The sequence below is a fragment of the Euprymna scolopes genome, chromosome 41, assembly GCF_053919585.1.
Source record: "Euprymna scolopes isolate OS-2025 chromosome 41, ASM5391958v1, whole genome shotgun sequence".
NCBI lineage: Eukaryota > Metazoa > Mollusca > Cephalopoda > Sepiida > Sepiolidae > Euprymna > Euprymna scolopes.
The window spans coordinates 6,122,828-6,140,390 of record NC_136522.1 but is presented as its reverse complement, the minus strand read 5'-3'; the positions used below and the strand labels follow the sequence as shown (position 1 = coordinate 6,140,390).

At 35.4% G+C, this 17,563-nt stretch overlaps 1 long non-coding RNA gene across 1 annotated transcript in view; it reads left to right on the top strand.

The window, feature by feature from the left end:
* LOC145266318 (uncharacterized) overlaps nt 1-17,563 on the top strand; it is a 63,741-nt gene that overhangs the window by 563 nt on the left and 45,615 nt on the right. The gene's annotated exons all lie outside the window — the stretch shown is intronic.

Sequence of the window (17,563 nt, the reverse complement as noted above, 5' to 3'; positions counted from 1 at the left end):
TGACCCTCATCACAGCCTCTTTCATTTCGTCAATTCTCTCATAACGACAGCCTCTAAGGTTTTCTTTAAACTTAGGGAATAACCAAAAGTCACAGGGAGCAAGGTCTGGATTATAGGGAGGGTGAGGAATTGTCTTGACGCCCATCTTGGTCAAATAATCTCTGACAAGGATGGAGCACCCTTAGGACAAACCGCCAAATCTTCCACATCTTAAGCTCTTCACAAATAATTGTGTGTACAGTTCCCACACTGACATCAAAATATGCACTTATTGTCTCTATAGATACACGACGGTCCTTATCCATGGAATTCTTTATTTGGCCAGTCAACTCTGGTGTTCTAACTTCCTTACTCGTCCCACACCTCTCGTTATCCCTCTCAGACTCTTTGCCTTCCTTGAATCTGATGCTCCATTCATGCAAGATGGTCCAACAACAAACTGAAGCATTCCATACGTTTATGTGGCGTTTTTTTTTTCCAATTAATTTTATTTTTATTGCATATCGTTCTTCTAAAGTGTTACCACGCGTAAATTGCATTTGTGAAATTTACCAGTTGTGACAATCAGGCTTTAGTAGGATGTATTCCAATTCCTACTGTAGCTGTCCATTTGAAACTGAAATCATAAAAATTGGCCAGTCATCTCATAAGATGTGTAGAAATAATATACCGAATTTTCAAAAGTCTACGACAATTCTAAATGCCCGCACAAAAAATATGGCAACTTATTAAAGGCACTTTGTATTTGGATTATTTAGACCGCTGTTCTCATTTTGGATATTATTCTCACAGCGTTTAGACTGATGTAACCTCCAATCTGCTTCAAGTGCATTTTGTCAAGCTCGGCAATATTTATGTCGAACTCGGGAATCTATATGGAATTTTGAACAGAGTCCATGAGGCCAGATTGTTCTCTTTCCATCAACCATGGCGTAACGGATCAAGGTGTTCATTAACAATTAACAGTTCGAAGTTACTGTTTTTTGGTGGCTGTATCTTTAATCTTCCCCACATACAACAATAACTAAGAATCGTATAATAATTAACATTTCTACTTGGTCATGGCTGATAGAACGAGAACAAACTACCCCCGTAAATTAAAGGATTAAATTCGAAATTCCGTATAGGTTCCTGAGCAGTTGAGTGCGGAAGAGGAGTGGGTTGATAAGGTGGTGGCCTCGTTTATTCAAATTGGAGAGGGGCATCGAGCAATATGCAAACTAACTTCACTTTCTCATATTCCTCAGTACTAGGACTTATACTTGAGTCTTTGGGGCATACAGTCAAAGAGTTATTCCCGAGCATCACCAGCGTATCATCGTAACTCTGCACACCTTTGAGTACAACTTGCAAACTAATTAGAAACGTTGTTCCAAAACTATATATCTCTATTAGAGAAAAAAAAAATGTTTGGTAGAAAATACAAGACATCAGCGTGGATAGGGCAAGGTGTCAAAAATTGCTGGGAAAGCATTATATTTCCTATCAAAGTCGGATTCCGAGGTTTTATTGCAAACTCAACCTCCATGTTCTTGAATAATTTTGGTCTTTCTCCGCCAGACAAATATATATCTATCTATCTATATATATATACTGCTATGAATTCGTTTTTCTTTTGTGTGTATTGATGTTCATATTAAAAAAAAACCCTTTTCTTCTTATTTAATAAAAAAAAATACAACTTTGTTATATATGGGTTGTAAAATTGCATTCATCTGCAAAAGATCTAGCTAATTTGCATATTCTTTTAAACATTCATTTTAATTAATTGCCTATTATCTTTTTCGGTGTTCTTATGGGATAATCATCTTTTGTTAACTATTACGTGTAATTATATTCATGCAGATATTCAACATGATTTATACTTGCATAATATTTGCGTATTTGCCTACCAAACACCTCCTAGAGTTTTTGGTCTACAGACATGAAACTTCATATATAAGATATTTGAATCCATGCGAAACTTTATATTTGGGTTTTAGCCCGGAAAAATCGGTGCAAAATTGTGAAAATTAAAAAAAATGAAATTTGCCAGGTGAAGGTCGAACACCGGCATTTCCAATGCATACCGTAGTAGCTATTGGTTCATGTTTTAATTTTTAGCCTTGCAGTAAACATGTATCATAGCCTAGTCTATATATATATATATATATATATATATATATATATATATATATATATATATATATATATATATATATATATATATATATATATATAAAAGTGTCTGTGTGTGTATGTGAGTACATTTTCCAACGCTATAACTCTGTCAATTTTTAGTCTACAAACTCGAAATTTGATATACAGGGTACTGAGATTTGGGGAAATCGATGAGATCGGGGTCCGGCCAGAAATTTCGCTGTTAAGGGGTCAAAGTTCAACGATTTGAAATGACCGTTTTTTTTTTTTTTTGCTAAGCATACACCTCCAAACACCAGGGCAACGCCGGGCACCCATGCTAGTATGTCTATAAAAGTGAAAGTGTGTGTGTGTGTGTTTGTGTGGGTCTGTGTACATTTACATACGCAATAACTCTGGCAATTTTTAGTCTACAGACTCGAAATTTGATATACAGGGTACTGAGATTTGGCAAAATCGATGTGACCGGATGTGCCAGAAATTTGGCGAGTAAGCGGTCAAAGTTTTACGATTTGACTTTTGAGAACTCTACCAAACTCCTCCGACAATTTTGGGTGTAAACACTTGACATTTTAGATATAGGTTCCTTGGACATGGATCTAACTTAATAAGTTTATTTGAGCCCAAAACAATAAATGTTAAGAGGTCATAATAGGGGTCAAGTTAAAAAAAATGACCGTTTTTTTTTTTGCTCAGCATACACCTCCAAACCCATGCTAGTATATATATATATATATATATATATATATATATATATATATATATATATATATATATATATATAAAGTGAGCGCGCGCGCACGCGCGCGTGTGTCTGTGTGTCTGTATACATTTCCCTACGCAATAACTCTGTCAATTTTAAGTCTACAGACTCGAAATTTGAAATACAGGGTACTGAGATTTGGGAAAATCTTTGTAATCCGTTTTCGGCCTGAAATTTGGCGATTAAGGGGTCAAAGTTCAACCATTTGACCTTTGAAAACTCTACCAAACTCCCCCGACAATTTTGGGTCTAAATGCTTGACATTTTAGATATAGGTTCCTTGGACATGGATCTAACTTAATTTCCCGATTTTTTGTTTGCTCAGCATACACCTCAAAACACCCGGGCAACGCCGGACCGAAATGCTAGTAGGTATATATTTTTGTTTAATCTATAAACGTGAACGTGTCTGTGTGTCTTTCTGTGTACATTTCTCTACGCAATAACTCTGTCAATTTTTAGTCTACAGACTCGAAATTTGATATACAGAGTACTGAGATTTGGGAAAATCTATGTGATCCATTTTCGGCCAAATGTTTTGCGATTAAGGGGTCAAAGTTCAACCATTTGACGTTTGAGAACTCTACCAAACTCCTCCGACAATTTTGGGTGTAAACACTTGAAATTTCAGATATAAGTTCCTTGGACATGAATCTAACTAAATAACTCTATTTGAGCCCAAAACCATAAATTTTAAGGGGTCATAATAGGGGTTAAAGTTAAAAAAATTGACCGTTTTTGCTTTTTTTATGTTTCTTTTTCTCAGCATATACCTCCAAACACCCGGGAAAAGCCGGGCACCCATGCAAGTATAAAAGTTAACGTGTCTATGTGTGTGTCTGTGTGTGTGTATTTGTGTGTCTGTGTGTGTGTTTGTGTACATTTCCCTACGCAATAACTCTGTCAATTTTTAGTCTACAGACTCGAAATTTGATATACAGGGTACTGAGATTTGGGAAAATCGATGTGATCGGGTTTCGGCCAGAAATTTTGCTGTTAAGGGGTCAAAGTTTAGCGATTTGACCTTTGAAAACTCTACCAAACTCCTCCGATAATTTTGGGTCTACGCACTTGAAATTTTAGATAAAGGTTCCTTGGACATGGATCTAATTTAATAACTTGATTTGAGCCCAAAACAATAAATGTTAAGGGGTCATAATAGGGATCAAATTAAAAAAAAATTGACAGTTTTTTTTTGATTTTTTAAAAATATTTGCTCAGCATACACCTCTAAACACCCGTGCAACAGCGGGCACCCATGCTTATATATATATATATATATATATATATATATATATATATATATATATATATATATATATATATATATATATATATACCGCATTTTTATTGCAGTATATATATACTTATCAATATATATATATAAGCCGTAACCTAAGCGTGATGATAGATGATGGATTATTATCTTAATATTCGACCTTAGGGGCAAATGTCACATAGCCCGCTAAACAATTCAGGTCATTACTTTTCCAACAAGCTTTCATTTATTAAATTCTGATCAATAGTCGCTGACATTTGGAACTTTTCAAATTACCAAAAAAATGTATACCTATCTATCTATCTACCTATACTCCTATGAATTCGACTTAAAATTGACAGAGTTATTGCGTAGGCAAATGTACACACAGAGACACAGAGACACAGACACGTTCACTTTTATAGATATACAGATAGATTAAACAAAAATATATACGTATGCATAAATATATGTGGAAACGATTTTGTGTTTACTGTAAAGATTTTGCGCAAATATTATGCAAGTATAAATCATGTAGAATATCTGCATGAATATAATTACACGTAATAGTTAACTAAAGATTATCATCCCATAAGAACACCGAAAAAGCTAATAGGGAATTAATCAAAATGAATGTTTAAAAGAATATGCAAATTAGCTAGATCTTTTGCTAGTGAATGCAATTTCCCAAGCCATATATAACAAAGTTGTATTTTCTTTTTAAATAAATAGAAAAGAGGGGGTTTAATATGAATATCAATACACACAAAAGAAAAACGAATTTATAGGAGCATTGATTCACCGCGATATGAGAACCGTCAATAATAAATAATAGATAATATATATAGTAATATATAAACAATAACAACATGGGAAGAAAGAAGAAGAAAAAAAAAGAAAAAAAAGAAAGCAACATACTGAGGATGGAGTTCGACTCCGAAATATGTTTAAATTATAAATTTCAAACAAGTAAAATATTTGTTTATTTTCGTAATATTGCGTTGTAATTCGGCTTTCAAGCGCACTTGGTGCATATTTTATTATATATATATATATATATATATATATATATATATATATATATATATATATATATATAAAGCCTAATATATATATATATATATATATATATGTATATATATATAAAGCCTAATATATATATATATATATATATATATATATATATATATATATATATATAAAGCCTAAAAAAAAAATAGCGGGACCTGTGGAAATTCCCCAGGGGACTCATTCATATGTAATATATTTATGTTGACGTTCTGTAGATGTTCAGCGTAAATGGAGACGCTCTGATATTATTGTAGCTTTTTTGTTAAAACTGCAAAAGTATTTTTCTAAGTTAGCAGGGACTCCCGGCCTAGACAGGTCGTAAAGTACGTTTAAATATGATATTCTAATTCTTGCAAATTTCGTATAGTTATTACTAAATTCCCTCTCCGATGTTACAAGTGCTTCTAAAGAAAAAAATCACTGTTGTTAAGTCAGTCTTTTGTACTCGAGGATGAACTATTTTTCATGTTTTTTTTATGTTAGCATTCTGTGCTTAGTAATATTAACTAGCGGGACCTGTGGAAATTCCACAGGGGACTCATTCAAATGTAATATATTCGTGTTGGCATTCTGTGAATGCTGAGCGTAAATGAAGACGCCCTGATATTATTGCAGCTCTTTTGTTAAAACTGTAAAAGTATTTATCTAAGCTAGCAATTAAATAATAAGTCACATCAACTTATCGATAATCTTTCTCACTATCAGTTCGATACATTCACGATTGTGGACTTTTATTTATTTTTTATTGACCTTTGTTATAATAAAGTGCAGGAAACTAAGTATTATGGCATCTGTTTGATGCACAATTAGGGATTAATATGGATTAATCACCACTAGCGGGACCAGTGGAAATTCGATTCATATGTAATATATTGATGTTGGCATTCTGTAGATGTTCAACGTAAATGGAGACGCTCTGATATTATTGTGGCTATTTACTATGCCTCCCCACGGGACAGAATTAGACATCAGGGTCGTTTTTTAACGTGGAGAAAAGGTACAAAAATAAAACAATTGTCTCAGTCGTGAAGGACTGATCCTCCACCGAAAGAGAACAAGAAATGGAAGTGCAGCATCTGGAGAACAGATACTACACTTTGATCTTGACCAAATGGCTCTGATATTATTGTAGCTTTTTTGTTAAAACTGCAAAAGCTAACAAGGACGCCCGGTGTAGCCCGGTCGTAAAGTACGCTTAAATATATTTTAATTCTTGCAGATTTCATATATATTATTATCGATTTTTATATATTATAAAGTTGCGATATTATTATCGATTTTTATATATTATAAAGTTGCGATTTCAAAACTAAAAAAAAAATATGTCCATATGATTTGGGTGCAGTAGTTTGAATCGAAATAAAAACTTATAATATATTTCCGATATATATATATATATATATATATATATATATATATATATATATATATATATATTCTCAGAAACTAACCCGACCGATTTGGTTGAGATACATAATACTTAGTTTGCTACATTTTATAACAAAGTCCCATACAAAATTTCAGCAGATCATCCAATAGTTTCTGAGAAAAAGTGGAACAGACAGTGAAGGAGAAACCAAGTAAGAGAAATATAGATTCCATGAATAACATTCTAAAAACTTTATCAGACAACAATCAACAGTTGATGGTTCTCTCATATCTATTAATCAACAGTTTCAAACATCCATACAAGAAACGATTTAATTATTACTAAAATAAAGAACACAACAACTTCATATAACAAAGGAAAAAAAAGAAAGGTTTATTCTGGCAAGCCACTAGTGAATGTCTGCAGGGAGATATTGTTCCAAACTAAACCTAGTCTCTGACCACCTCACAGTATTGATTGAGATTTTCGGACTGACTTCCTCATCTTGGTTGTTATTGTCACAAAGTTTCGGCTGTTTTTCCCTCCGGCCTTCGTCAGGTGTTTTGTATCGAACTGGGGAACCGTTTGTTAGGAGTCTCGAACTCAACCCATTATTATTATTACGGGGGTACCGTGTTCGGACTCCAGCTAGGCTTTGGGACATAGTTGCTGATTCTCTGTTTTGAATGTTACTTTTTCACTGGCTTCGTTCAGGATTGAACTCAGCACCTTTGGGTAACTGTAAACTTTGATACAACGTCTAGGACCACTCGGCCATATGTACAGACAATTAGCACCTCACGGTAGTTATTCCCCGTGGGAATCGGCGATACTGGATTAGGGGCAGAGAGAGAGAAAGAGAGAGAGAGAGAGAGAGAGAGAGAGAGGGGGAGGAAGGAAGGGTCCGATCTGGGTGGCGTCTCTCTCGGTAAAGGAGACTTTTTTTCCTTCAAACTGGAAGCTGTCAGAGTTCCCTAGGAGAGAGAAAGGATCAACGCGCTGCACCTCTGATTGATCTGTATGTGACCGAATCACACAGGGGAGAGGCATTGATTCGCAAGGGAAAAGTTACATTTCTTTCTGTTACAACTCTCTTTAAAGATGACGATCATCATGATGGCTTGAGAAGCTTCCAATGTAGTTCCAAATTTTCTTTTATTATTGGAGGTTTTTTTCTTTGGTCATCATTCTTGTGCGAGGCGTTAGTAGTTGGTGCATCCGTCCAGATGTGACAGCAATATATTCACGTATAGGCGGATGGTGGCTTTCATGAGATATAGAATACTTGCAGGTATGAGAACTCTTTTAGCTCAGTAAATGGAACCCACCTTTCTTGTGTAATAAAGCCATGGAGACGTATATGTAGCAGTAGCGGTAACTCACCTATGCAAATGACCAAGCCGTGGTGCAAGTTGATATCACAGTGAAAGAAGAAAAGGAAAAGAAAAGCGGATAGAGATTTGGAACCACGTGAACGGCGATAATGAAGCAAAGCATGTGCCGGCGAGAGAGGTTTGAAAAACTGAACTTGAGCAGACATGGGAAGAGAAAAAGCATGTGTCAGACACGGTAGTTTTGTTAACAGCAGGGTGAATGAAGAGACTTGTAAAACCAAACTACAGGTGTAGTTTGGAAAGTACCATGAATAAATGCCTTGGCAGTGTCTTCTATGCATTTGTTCTAATTCAAATTCCTTGTAGGAGTTTGAATGATTGACACTCAGGTAGAGCACTATTCACCATGGCAATTAATGGTTGAAAAGTCTTCTTATAATTGTTCAAGGAAAGCAGCTTTGTCTTAGTATCATTAGATATTATATTCTGCTATAGATTGGAGATCATCTTCTCAGGATTCAGCTATTGCCTTGTATATGTCGAGAATAAAGCATCGTGGCATCAGCAAATATACCCATCTCGGACACAATTGCATGATTCCTGAACATCCCTGCATTAATGCCATACAAGGGTCGTTCCAAAAGCAAAGCTTCCGATTGTTTTTTAAACTAAAACATTTGAAGCGCTATAAAGACGGAAGCAGTGCTATTAAAACAGGCAGCCTTTTTTACTCCAGAATTTATTTTTCTACATAGTCACTACCATTACTTCCATTTTCATAGCTCTTCAACGTTCTTGTTTTGGAAGTGAAAAATAAAAGGCCTTAATTTTGGAACGATCCACTTATGACAAGTTGTCGTTTGATCATCGACATTAAAGTACTTTGATGAGTTACCATTTGACATCATCATCATTATCGTCATCTTCATCATCGTCATCATCATTGTCATGATGATGATCATCATCATTATCATCATCGTTGTAATCATCATTGTCGTCATTGTCGTCATCATCATAATCATAATCATCATCATCATCATCATCATCATCATCATCATCATTTTCATCGTCATCATCATCATCATCATCACCGTCATCATCATCATTGTCATCGTCATCATCATCATCATCATCATTATCATCATCGTAATCGTCATCGTCATCATTAACGTCACCGTCGTCATCATCATCATCATCATCATCATCGTCATCATCATCATCATCATCATCATCATCATCATCATTATCATCGTCATCATCATCGTCATCATTATCATCATCATAATTGTCATCGTCATCATCAACGTCATCGTTGTCATCATCATCATCATCGCCATCATGATGATAATCATCATCATTGTCATCATCATTGTCATCATCGTCATCATCATCATTTTCATCATTGTCATCATCATCGTCGTTATCATCATCATTGTCATTATCAGCGTTATCATCATCATTGTCATCATCATCATCGTCATCATCATCATCGTCATCGTCATCGTTATCATCATCAGCGTTGGTTTAATATCCATCATACATGACGGCTTTAAGAAATTGTTTTCAAACTCATCCTTATCACTTCCTCTCATGTTTTCCTTCCTCTGTAAACTGGACCTGCTACCTCAACTGTTCTACGTCTACTACTCATCCATTCTTTCAACATGACCATACTATCAAAGTCTCCTGTTCTGTGCATGTGTGCCTATACTGTTCCAATTCTGGATTTAATCTTCCACTGAGGTCATCAGAACTAATGTAATGTTACCCAGGAACCAACACGTTGTAGCCTCAGTCATAAAATAGACAAAGAAGTTTAACTTTTTTTGTTGTACAACAGCATTTACATCCTCTTGTTACCTCTGTGATGTCCCACACATTATCATCTTGAGCGTCAGTTACATCTCTAACTTGATAATTCCTCTCCATGCAACGCAGGTCCTCAACGCTTTCTGGTCGGGTTTCACTTCCATACGTCATCATACTGCATATGCTGCTGAGGATTATAACACGAACAAAAATCTTTCTTTATAGTCGTGGTTCCTGTGGCAGAGATTTGTGACAACAGAAAGGTATGCTGCTCCGGCGAGTGGAGAACCATGGGTTGGTTGGTTGGTTGTTTTTGTTTTACGGCATATCAACCCTTTTCGGGTTATTTAATGCCGAATCCAAAGATTTTGAAGAAAAAATTTTTTTAATAGAATATATTTGTTTTCAAGTCGGTTTCTATTTAACCCATAGTTGGAACCCTAACAGGTACTACCACTCTGGGTCAGAGTGGACCTGGGAGCAATGGTAATTAAAGGGTGGCTCCACACTCCCCAAAGCCCACAAGCTGGGGCCTCACCACTGGATATAGTTTAAGGTCATATCGAGGACCCCCATTGAGGGACTTTTACCCTCTGCAGGGAGGCAGTCGGTGTATTCTAATGCCCCACCGACAGGGCCGGAGAACCATGGGAGTACAAAGTATGCAGACTTGCCAAATCATAAACTTGCGCAGCATATAAGACGACTTTAGGTGTCTCACTCCCAATGCAATCCTCTACCTGTACAAAAGCAAAAGACATCAGATACACCTGCTTTTTTTTTAATTGTAGGGTATTATACTTTAATTTCCAGATAATGCTAGTTCTTCAGGAGAGAATATGCACTGATTAGGGACCAAGCTCTCGGCAGCTTATTAATGCATACCGGGCACCCTTACTGACATAAAGCTAGAAACAGCTTACCCTGCCTTCAGCCTAATGGGGGGATGCCCTTTTCTCTTTCCTGCAACCTCTTTCCCACAGAAGAGAAATTACGAGCTTGTCTCTGCTTTATCGTTATTTTCATGGCAAGTGCTCGTCTGAGCTCCAATCAATGGTCCCCCTTGGCCTGACTTTCACAAAAAAGCTTCTTCCTTAGAACTGCACGCCTGTGGAACTCTCTTCCGCTTACCTGATTTCCAGCTGATTATGAAATGGTCGTTTTCAAGTCCAACGTATACAAATTCTTGATGAGCCGTTCCCTTAAGTAATCGATTTTACCAAATTTACACTACTAACGATTACTACATTTTCCCATGGACTACTGTACACTCATTAACTCTTATCCTTGAGTGGCCCCCGGACTTTAATAAGTGGTGACTCCTTTGTAAAAATAAAAGAAAAAAATGTCATCTGAATTACACGTTAACAAACTGTTCAAATTAATAAAAAAAAATGGATATTTCATAATGTAGTGGTTTCTATTTCCGTTAATTGATAGCGTCTCATGTGTCATATATATATATATATATATATATATATATATATATATATATATATATATATATATATATATATATGTGTGTGTGTGTGTGTGTGTGCGCGTGTGTGTGTATGTGTGTTTGTGTGTGTGTGTGTGTTTGTGCGTGTATATATGTGTGTATGTGTGTATGTATATATATGTGTGTATGTGTATATATATGTGTGTATATATTTATATATGTGCGTATGTGTGTGTGTGTATATATATACACATATATATGTGTGTGTGTGCGTATATATATATATATATATATATATATATATATATATATAGATAGATAGATAGATAATAGTAAGAACAAAGCTGTAAAGTAGAAGTTTACAAATAGTTGTTTTATTCGACAGAATACTCCCAAACTGGTGTGTGGTATATATATATATATATATATATATATATATATATATATATATATATATATATATATAGGAGCAAATAGCTAATAAATAATATATATATATATATATATATATATATATATAATATAAAGCTGTGTGTGTGTGTGTGTGTGTGTGTGTGTGTGTGGTCACGAATAGGCTCCTATATGGTTGACTATTTTAAAAAACTGATTACATATAATGATAGAAGATGTATCGAGACACAGGAATGGGTATGTTTGATCTGGCAGAACAGTGGTTCATTAAAATTGTGGGGTCTGCGTTCGCGCCTGGTCCACAAAGTATGGAAAAAAAATTAAAAAAAAAAGTTTACAAGTGTTTTTGATATAGATGTACATAATAATACTTTGATAAGTATGTTTTAACTTAAATAGGGATGGTATAATAAAATTGTGGGGTCTGCATTCGCGCCTGGCCTCCATAGAACGGAAATAGGCACAAACTTTAATAAAGACGTTTCATATCTATCTGCGTAAATATACGTTGATAATTATGTTTCAGTTTGAAGAAATATGGTATAATAAAATTATGGGGTGTTCGTTCGCACCTGACCCCCATAGAATGGAAATATGTCACAAAGTTTAACAAGGTTTTGTTTAATATAGATCTACAGAATATTGTGATAAGTGTTTCAGTGTTAACAGATATGGTATAATAAATTATGGGGTTTATCTATTTTATTTTTACTTTCATCATATTTTGCTTTGGTTTTGATAGCCCCAAATTCAACCCAAATTTACAACCCTTCCTTTTCATAACCTATCATACTTTCATAAATCAGAGTCCATTTTCTGTAGGCTGTTTTTGAACCCAGTCAACGACGGGTACTTTTGCTAGTATATATATATATATATATATATATATATATATATATATATATATATATATATATATATATATATATGCGTTTTATTTTTTATTACCGTATCTTTCTGTTAAGTTACATTATTTTTTCAGCTACTCGGCCGTTTTTTTGGCCGTCTGTAGCTTCCTCAGACTTTTACAGTAAAAGTCTGAGGAAGCTACAGACGGCAAAAAAAAAAAAACGGCCGAGTAGCTGAAACAATAATGTAACTTAACAGAAAGATACGGTAATAAAAAATTAAAACGCATATTTGCTCTACAACAGTATTGACCACTTTCTTCAGTTTTTATTAATTAACATTTCCACTATATATATATATATATATATATATATATATATATATATATATAATAAATTCCACAGCCAAACAACGTCGCAGCCCACAAGAGTCATGACAGTCAAAGAACCGGAAGTCCAAGACTCGAGTTTCGCCCTCATTTGGGCTCATCAGTTAGACACATCCGAACTCAGGATTCGAAACCCGAGCCTCTCGCATGCAAGGCAAGTACTCTACCAACTGAGCAAACGCCCTGCACACAAGAATTTCTGAGTTCGGATGTGTCTAACTGATGAGCCCAAATGAGGGCGAAACTCGAGTCTTGGACTTCCGGTTCTTTGACTGTCATGGCTCTTGTGGGCTGCGACGTTGTTTGGCTGTGGAATTTATTATATACAATCTCTCACATTCTGAAAATCATATATATATATATACATACATATATATATATATATATATATATATATATATATATATATATATATATATATATATATATATATATATCACTAAGTAGGTCACTAGAGTGACCGCCCAACGCTTACAAGAAAGTCTTTTTTATACTTTATATAGTGAAGACATACCTGGAATTGGGTGTGACTTTTCTTCGGGCTGTTTCTCCATTCTTTGAAGATGACTTGACTTCTGGAAGTTGTGTTCTGACTGGGAAGATGGCAGACCTCGTCTTGATCTTAAAGCAGATCTAATAACAAGCAACACATATTGTCACATATTTAAACCTAAGTAATTTTATTTACATAATTTACAATTCGAATTACATGTAAAGAGTCTTTCTCCTTGATAGTTGCGTGTTTCTTTTAATTCCATGAATAGTTACTTGTGTTATTTTCCTCGCTTAATACCCTTAGCTAGTTCATCCCGTTGAGGAGGTGTGTTTCCCCTAGCTGGAAACCAAAAACATGCGTGTTATCTCATTGCAGTCAGGCAGAGAGAGAGAGAGAGAGAGAGAGAGAGAGAGAGAGAGAGAGAGAGAGAGAGAGAGAGAGGGGCTCTAAAAAGTGGATAACGGGTATTATGAGTTACGATTCATGTATCCCTACGCCGGTCAGTTATGACAGACGGCTTACAGCTTTGCTAGGGATCAGTATCAATACGCGTTGTGGTGACACGCTAAACAAAAAGTGCCAGATATATAATAACTAGGGCTATGACAAGAGCATATTCTTTTCATTATTTTGACTCTCGAGTATATATCATTTAATATCTTATATGTTTTTATATAGATTGATGTGGTTCTCGGTTGATTAACTGTGTCTAACTGAGTCGGATATATACTACAGAGTCAAAACAATGAAAAGAATATTCTGTTGTCATAGCCCTATTAAGAATCTCATGAGACTTTCTGATCTTTATAATATCTGAATGTCTCTTGAGATTCTCAGTTGGCGACAAGTTTGCTGTTTGGCCGATAAAATCAGATTTTCTAATCTATATATATAAAAGCGAAAATGTATGTATGTATGTATGTATGTATGTACGCTTTCCCTCGATGTCCACAAAAGGCTTCTTTCAGAGAAGCGCTTGCTCGGTTCACAACTTCTTAAAACTTTTTATATCATTTATAAATTGTAATATCTCAGAGTTATCCACGGAGCTCGCTTGTCTATTTGATTTTATTGACTTTCAAACGTTAATTATTCGACATTTCCCCCATCGGCACGCGTTACATTCGGTTTTCGGTATATAAAAAAAGCGAAACTCGACTCTAATCACAGGCCGAAAGCCAGTTGTCTCAAGAGAGCTAAGTAAAGTTTGTTCAATGTCGACTTCGTCATATCAGACTGTAGCTTTCATTTCGCTCCTCCTAATAAACAGGGAGCGGGTTTTTAAAAACAAACAAACCGATTTATTCACCTCATTCAAAACTGTCCCGCACAAAATGCTAACTGCTGAATACCTATCGCCGTCACGTCAATCAAAAACGCGCACCTGTTTTTTTTTAACACTTTACTATTTTCCAACTGCGCGTCGTGAAGGCTTCGTTTTTTTTTCACGGGCACCTGTTTTTTTTTTCACATTTACGTTTTTTTTTTCACATACCCCGAAAAACACCCGGGCAACGCCGGGTACCCCTCGCTAGTATTAAATAAAAATTATAATTTGTTTTAGGAAATCTTTTTTCTTTTTTTTAAGTACGATTCAATAAAAAAAAAAAGTTACATCTACACTCAGATTCTTGCTTTTTTCACATACCCCGAAAAACACCCGGGCAACGCCGGGTACCCCTCGCTAGTATTATATAAAAAAACACTTGAAATGTAGCATTCTTCTGTTTCAAACAAATTCAAATGATATTAAAAGTTGCCGTCTTCGTAACATTCTTATTTTATTTTCCAAACTTAAATATTCTTCAATCTCAATTACGCATATTAGTTATACAATCTACATTTATTGATTCAGTATTTTGCATAGGTTGGTTGGTTGGTTGTTTTACGACATATCAACCCTTTTTGCAGGGGAGGCAGTCGGCGTATTCTAATGCCCCACCGACGGGGCCATTTTTGCATAGGAAATCTTCAAATAAATTGTCTTGGTATAGTTGAGCTATACTTTGCTTAATGTACAAATATAATGTCTTCTATCTTTTTATCAAAAACGCTCTGATCCCGACTTGGTCCTAATTGATATGAATGGCTGTTGCCTCAAAGAAGCTCTTTCTTCGACGAGTTTGTAGATCTGACCTTCATTCCTGACCTGAAATGGAAGGCTTTCATCAAATCTGTTGCCAATGTCGCTGAAAACAAAAATGGTTGTTACAGAAGGTTATCTCACCTCCCCAAATCAATCCTCTCCATTTACAAGAGCCAAATACGTCAGCAAATGGAGTATTGTTGCCACATCTCAATAATTCCTCTCCATGCAACGCAGGTCTTCAACACTTTATGGTCAGGTTTCACTTCCATGCATCATCACCCTGCATATGCGGCTGAGGAGTAAACCACAAACAAAAATCTTTCTTTATAGTTGCGGTTCCTGTGGCAGAGATTCGTGACAACAGAAAGGTATGCTGTTCCATCTTACACAGCATATAAGACGACTTTAGGTGTCTCACTCCTGATGCAATCCTCTATTTATACAAGAGCGAAATACATCAGATACACTTTTTAATTGTGGGGTATTTCTAGATAATGCTAGTTCATCAGGAGAGAATATGTACTGTTTAAGGGCCAACTTCTCGGCAGCTTATTCATGCATACTGATGTGAGGCTAGAAACAGCTTATTCTGCCTTGACTGAATTCAAACTGCCTGCCCAGAAAACTCTGTACCACGTGTCTGCTTTTCAGCTGACTACAACATAGTTGTTTTTAAGTCCAATGTAAACAAGTTCTTGTTAAGCTGTATCTTTAAATAATCAAATTATACCCAACTTCCAACATTAACTTTTGTTTCACTACCCACCAGATTCTCATTTTTCTTGAGTAGCTTTCAGGCTCTGATAAATGTTGACTCCCTTGTAACCCCCCCCTAAAAAACAAAGGTACTTCATTACAACCTGCTATGCCATACATGATGTCACAACAAAACAATCGACTCCAAAGTGGAGTTTTGTTCCCAAGCATGTGGTGAAGCTCTTTCGAGTATGCACATGGATATCCTGTGAATTTCGCCTAGGTTCAATGTGTAGCATCTATTTTCTCCTCGGTTAGAGCATTAGAAATCATTATTAACTGAGGCAATTTTTATTTTTCTACCATCCAGAATGCTCCTTTTGGGGGAGCTGGATATCTCCCACATAAATAAAAGCAATAACTTTGTGTCTAACTTTGCCCTTGCAGGGAAACAAGTAAATTTGAAAGTCTAATCTCCTATATAATAAAATGACTGCAGAAATTTCCCTCTGAACCAAAATATCGTAGGTTTTCAACAACAGATGCTACATACAAATTCAATTAATTTAACCTAATAGCCACTATCGTATGTTTCCTTCTAAACACCATTTTAGACACATTCAGTTGTGATAATAAAATACTACATTGCATCTGACGGGCAACACCATCACAATCGTGACATCTTTAGAGGAAGGAGTCTCTACTTTTCTCTCTAAATATTTAGTCCTAACACTGCTACCAGTTGTCATCAGAACCAATTCTATATTTTCCATAAATACTGTGATTGCACCCATCGTAACTGGCTCATAGACACAAAGACATAACATAATCTTTCCGATTTCCGATTCATAAATAATAAAGGCTCCCTTTCCAACGTCTGTCTATTCTGATTAGTTGAGCACTGAAAATTCTCATATTCTGGAATTCGATTCTTTTAAAGAAATGAACAGTTACTAAAATAAAAATATGGCGTCACTAAGAGACATGCTTTTTGTATGCCGTCAAGTTTGTGTGTGTGTATGTGTGTATGTGCGTGTGTGCGTGTGTGCGTTGGTGTGTGCATATGATACCAATCACTCTAATACTTGGTTTAACCAAACTGAGCCACGGCAACCCTTGACCAAGTACAGCTATTTTAGTATAAAATATTTACATTCGAACATTGAAAAAAAGGAGCTAAAATAAAATAGGTTAAAATTATTTTTATTTTTCATTAAATAAATCCTAGATGTTAATAATAAAAATGGTGTTTATGCACCTATGTTACCGTGCTATTTTTAATATTGTATTGACTAGTTATTACAGTTGTATTCGTGTGTGTGTTTGTGTGTGTGTGTGGGTGTGTGTGTGTAAGATGAAAATCACTCTAAAACTTGCTTTAACCAAACTGAACCATAGCGACGTGTAGCTGGGTACAGTTAGTATCTATATATTAATACAATAGTGCCTT